We start from the raw sequence: 6,635 nt of genomic DNA on the forward strand, positions 1-6,635 counted from the left end.
CCTTCCTTCCTTCCTTCCTTCCTTCCTTCCTTCCTTCCTTCCTTCCTCTCAACAGGCCTTGGATTTCATCATTTAAGAATTTCCTGGTGAGGAAATATCTATAAAACAACAATATCAAAAACAACAAAACTTCTGCCATCTACAGTTGCCTGGGGCACTGAAAGATTAAGTGATCTTCCCAGAGTCACACAATTAGTATATGTCAGACAGAGGTGGAACTTCACATGAGTCCTTACTGATTCTAAAGTCAGATCTCTTTCCACTAGGACATACTGCCTCTCACATTGTTTTTACAGAAGAAGAAAGAAAAGGAGAAGGAGAAGGAGGAGGAGGAGCAGGAGGAGATATGAAGAAGGGAAGGAAAGAAAGAAGAAACCATGTGTGTGTGTGTGTGTGTGTGTGTGTGTGTGTGTGCTTACTATGCATTGTTCCACTTCCACAGTCTCCTACTTCTGAAATCTCTTTCTTTAAAATACTTGTATTAACTTCCTCATGTCTGTGTTATTTCTACCTCCATTTCCTAGAGTATAAGCTCCCACAAGGCAATGCTGTTTTGTGAAGTTTTTCATTTTGATTTCTTTGGCTTGGTTAGGTGCTCACAAAATGTTTACTGAATTGAATTGTTTGTTTAATCTACAGGTTCATTGGCTGAAATGTTGAAGAAAGTTTCTAAATTTCAGTTGAGTGGAATAGATTAGTTGACATTAATTCCAACTCATTTTAGCAATAGAGGGTAGGACAATATACAAGGAGCTAGGGAGATGCAGATAGATATTAAAAAGGACCCCCACAAATTTCAAGGAATATACATGGCCTAGTAATAAAAACTCACATTACATATTCTCTTATAGTTCAACATTTCCTTCTCCCACAGCAACACTGTGAGGTAAACATTATAGGCATTACTAGCTTCACTTTTGCAGAAGAAACAACAAAGGCCCATTGATTCTATGTAATTTGTCCCCACATAACATTACTCATAGGGCCAGAGCTAATACTAAAACTTCAGCCTTTAGCCTGTGAGTACAATAATCTTCCTGATATACCATGATGCAATGACATTTCCATTGTTCTGTGTTATACAAGATCCTTAACTAATATGTCTGACTGAAAGTTACAGTTCTATCAGACTTTACATACCTAGTATGAAGACACAGTTTCCTTGCTTATCTCCTCATATGGCTGGCTGTATGCCAGGTGCCAGAACTCATTTTATATCTCAGAAAATATCTGAGTGCAGAAAGACTTAAATTTAATCACTTCACCTACTAAATGATTAGAGGAATATCGGCACTATAGTAAAATGCTTGGGGTCTTTTTTAAAGAGATGCAATATATTTTATTTCATTTCAAAGAATAGTGAAGGATAATGTAAGGCAAATCACAAAGCAGTATTTTTAGTGCTTTGTTAAACACTGTCCTTTGCACACATTGAAAGATTATTTAGATTCAGGTGAAGAGGGCCTTAATTCATTTAAAAGTATAATATTCCCTATGATTGAGATTTCCCTTAAATGTAGTACTTCTGTAATTGAATTTAACATCTGAAATATCTATTTATTACATAATATGTAAGACATACGGTTTTGGTTGGATCTTAAATTTAAAAAAATTTTAAATCAAAAGTGTTTCTTCTCAGCTGTAAGAAATTACTACAGTTCCATAATAAAATTAGAGGCCCAGTGAATCAAATCTTGTTATTGAAAAATAATAACTCTCCATCCAGCATATGTGAAATCATTGTGTCCTCTCTCACCTCTACTCCTTCCTTTACTTCTTAGATGAGCTTCTGAGATACTTTTGCCTCCCTACACAATTCATTTACATTCTTTCTCCTCTCCCTTTCCTTACCCCTCCTCTCAGTTTTCAGACTCAAGGTGGCCCTATCCTCCTCCTTCTAATGCTGTCATCTCCACCCCTCCCAGACCTATGTCTTTAATTTTTTCACTTTCAAGCTCTTATAGAATTTTGTTCCAGGGTGATATAAGGGACACACACTAGATTTAGAGTCAGGACACAGATTCAAATCCCACTTTAGTTATTGACTTACTGACCAATACCTCACCTTGGAAAGTTAGGAGGTACCACAGTGTCAGACCTGGACTTAGAAGATGTGAGTTCAAATTTAGCCTCAGACACTTGCTAAGTATATAACTCTAGCTGAGTCATTTAACCTTTGTTTGCTTCAGTTTTTCCAACTGTAAAATAAAGATAATAATAGCACATATCTCTCAGAAGTATTGTCAATATTAAATGAGGTAATATTTACAAAGCACCTAATGAATATATATTTCCTTTCTTCAATCCTTCCTTCCTTAGGCTCTGGAGGAGACAATCCAGGACCCAGAGCCCAAGAATTCCTGCAATAACAGTGATCTAAAGACTACCAGATCCAGGTTTGGGTTTTTTTTTTGGTCCTTGTAGCCAAAAAACAGAGGAGAAATTTCATTTTCTTATTTAAAAAGCTACAATCACAAAACATTTTTTAAAAAAATTCTTATTCAGTCGCTTGGGGCAGCTAGTGGCACAGTGGGTAGAGTGCCGGGTCTGGAGTCAGAAAGACTCATCCTCCTGAGTTCAAATCTGACCTCAGACATTTACTAGCTGTGTGATCCTGGGCAAGTCACTTAACCCTGGGTGCCTCAGTTCCTCATCTGTAAAATGAGCTGGAGAAGGAAATGGTGAACTATTCCAGTATCTTTGCAAAGAGAATCCCATAGGGGGTCACAAAGACTTGAACCTGACTGAAACAACTGAACAACAGTTGGTCAACATGCATTTACTAAACACTTGCCATATGTCAGATACCTCATTTAATGCCATATGATCTTCAAATTAGAATGATGACCTTCCTTAACCCATCCCTCCCATACTTTTTTATTATTTCGTTAGAACACATGAAAAATAGGACTTTGAAAACCATTATGTATTTGAATTTTAAAAGTCACAAATGTTTGAGGAATATAGATAGGTTCTGGACCTGTGATTTCATTGGCACAGAAACTCTAAAGTGAGGAAACTCCCTCTACCAGTTAGGTCAACACCTGCTCTACAACTTACTGTCTTAGAGAATTTCCTGGCATAGTTGGAAAACCACTAGAGAAAAACAGTCTGGCAAGTTTTAAATACAACAACAATCATAATTATATAAAATATATTAAAATATTTTAATTCTTTATTTTCAAGACAAATCAAATTGTTTCAGCATTATGTGGCTTCATTGTTTGAAGAAGTGACATTTTGCACTGTAACCACAGGGCAGTCCTCTTACTGAAAGGAATATGGGTCTCTTGAGAGGCCTCTTCCAGCTCTTGTTGGCTACAAATGTTAAGGATGTTTCAGGACCACACCTAGTTATGATATCATGCAATGGGATTTTAGTGAAAGCATCCAAGTTTATGTAATAAATATTAAATACCATGCTCAGCCTTTTATTCCTAGGGAGAATTAGACTTCATAGTTAGCACATTAGCACCAGCACCACTGCCCTTTAGAATATTAAGACAAATTAGCCTAGAAAATTGATGAAAATTACCATTTTTAAAAACATTCATCTCTAGTTCTTTAGAAACTAATCTGTATTTGTATAAGCCACGGTGCTAGACATTGTTGAAAGATGAAAAATATTTGCTGCCCTGAATGAACTTATACTTTTGTGGAAGATATAAAGAGGTAAATAGATAAATTACAAACAAAGGTATGGAGGTAGATGACAGAAAGCTAAGTTAAGGGCTTCAAGGAGAGAAGGCAAAAGGGAAACAAAATGTGAAATGTCTCAACATGTTGTTTATAGCTAGACTAAAATATCTTAAAGTGAGAACCTAAGGGGCTTGAATTGTATCCTAGAGGTAATAAGGAACCACCAGAGCCTGTCAAATAGGAAGTGATATGGTTTGATGTATACTTTTGGAAGTTTCTTTTGTCAGATATTTGAAGAGACTGAAAGCAGAATTGGGAGATCCATGTGTTTTGGCATAATGGATTGAAGATAATTGAAAAATGGGAATCTCACTAGGACCCTGGTGCAGTCATCCAGATAAGAAGTGATGAGGATCTGACCTTGAGTGCTGGATGAGTGAGGAGAGAGAGAAGGGGACAGATGCAGAAACTGTGGAGCTAGAACTGATGGCACCTGACAATTCAAATATGGGAGGAAAAGGAGAGAGAAGAATCAAGAATGATTACAAGGTTGTGAAACAAGGTGACTTGAAAGAAATAGGAAAGTTTGGAAAAGTCAGTGTAAGAATGACAATGAGTTCAGTACTAGACACATTGAGTTTGAGATACATTTGGGTCATCTAGGTGGACATGCCCAACTTGACAGGTGTGATGAAGGACTGGAGCCCAGGAGAGATTATAGTTCATTATCAAGACTTTGGAGTCATCTGCATAAAAACGATAATTAAATCCATGGAAATGAGATCACTAAGAGAGAGGTAGCAGAAAGAAGGTCCAACAAAGGTTACTGAGAAGATTGCTTGTAAATGTACAAGAAGAATCAGGAGGGGAAAATATTGTATCATTAAAGCCAAGGAGAGGATACAGGATTGTGACTAAGAAAAGACCATCAGATTTTGAAATTAAGAGATCATTGGTATCTCCTATTAGAATGTAAGCTGCTTGAGAGTAAGGATGGTTTCAGCCTTTGTATTTGCATCCTGAACATCACAACAGTGCCTGGGACTTAGGAGGCTCTGAATAACTGTTTGTTTATTGCTTGGTAATCTGAGAGAGGCAGAGAACTTTCTGTTTAGCGGTGGGGTCAGAGGCATGTTTAAATTTCAGGGAGGTCTGGGGGACTTGTTTGTAGGAAGCAGGGAAGGATGATCAAAGGGGCAAAGTCCCAGAGATATGAAGGACATAGATCAGGGGCAGAGAGACACAAGATCAAACAAAAAGAAATTCCATTTGACCATGGCTATGACTGAAACAAAGTTGGGAATTAAACCTTGAGAGGTATGCAGTTGTTCAATGAAACTGTTTCATGAAACTGTTCTCTGTAGAAGAGCAGCAAGTAAAGCCTGTCCTGGTGATCCCTGCTGGGAGGAGGAAGGAAGGAACCTTACTGTTCACAACTATGTCACAGAAATGCTGTGCAGACCTTTGGATTAGGATTTAAACATTTCTCATTTTTAAGAGCTCTTTTGTAAGCTAGATTTTATCTTCTCCAAATTTTTGATAAAACTTTGCTCCTTTAATTTCGTGAACCATGTACTCACACAGGCCTTTCTATCAGCTTGCTGCGTGGTGTCAAGTAGTGCTTTTCTTTGTTTTTCTGAGTGGGGACTATAAATCAGGGAGGTGAAAAGTTCCTGAAAATGAACCTGTGGCCTTCATTTTGTGATATCCTCTTACACGAAGATTATAGAAGTACTGCTATGATGATTGGGTTTGTTTATACACACTCATTTTACAAATATATATATATATATATATATATACATATATATAGTGTGTGTATGTACACACACACATATTTATAAACACACTGATTATATATAGTCATCCTTTTTGTCCATTCTCATATATGTATAGAAAATTTAAGATATTAACTATACAAATGCTTGAAGGTGATGAAATGAAATGTATTCCATATATAACACCAGCATAGAGCAAAAAGTAAAGTGTTAAGATTTTATCACAATATTTTTATATGAGAGGAAGAAATAAAACAGACAGTCTGTCAAATCAATTTAACATGAGTATTACCATCATGATATTCTTACGGAATGACATTGCATGTCAAGGACACAGACCAAACTAAATTACTAAACTTCTTTGAAAGTGAAGCATCTTCATTCCTTGGCTCTTATATTGCTAAGAAAATAATTTGAGGTTTTATGCCATGCGGCTCTATAGATCTGAGCCTTACACAGAACCAGTTGACTCATCAGAAAAAATCTGCTAACCACAAGACAGATATTTATTTTAAAATAAAGTATTTTCTATGGCTCATGGCCATAAAGCAACAGAGAACAGAGACTCACAAAATAACTGGCCCCTTAGTAGAGCCTGGTATCCTGCACTGAGAAGGACAATTTTTCCCTGCTTAGTGATTTGCTAAAGAATTTTTCTTTTGGAGAATTTTTCTAGCTTCAGGAATTCACATGGACCCAGGGGGTATAATTTTTAAAAGTACCTGACCTCCTGTCTTGGTGTATTTTTCTCATTTCAGACATCAACTGCTTCACTTGATCTTTTGTCTTTTTTGTTTATTTCTCTTTTTTTCTCATCAGCTTCCACAGGTTTTGTGCTTTTTTTTAAAAAGAAAGTACTTCTTATATTCTAGCCTATTTCATAGATGCAATATACTCATATTTCACATGTTCCATGAAAAGCTGATAACATCTTTTTTGTGGTGTTTGGTGGTGCATGTGACATTTGTCTTCAGACATAACTCAATAATCCATCAGAGAGCTGATTTAATAATAAGGAAATGAACGCTTTAAGCTGGTCATTTCATTCTTCTGATCAGATATCTTCTGTAGCTCACTATTGTCTACTCAGTAAAATTCTGACATCTTTTTGTGACTTTCAAGATTCTCTATGGTGAGGGGATTCCCTAGTTTCCCCCTCTCCCTCAGTTTTCTTCTTTATGCCACTCCACATTAAATGTAGGGATTATTGTATTTTTT

This window comes from Petaurus breviceps, unplaced genomic scaffold (genome assembly GCF_028583685.1).
Source record: "Petaurus breviceps papuanus isolate PSGF00001 unplaced genomic scaffold, PetGlider_PUasm1.0 79, whole genome shotgun sequence".
NCBI lineage: Eukaryota > Metazoa > Chordata > Mammalia > Diprotodontia > Petauridae > Petaurus > Petaurus breviceps.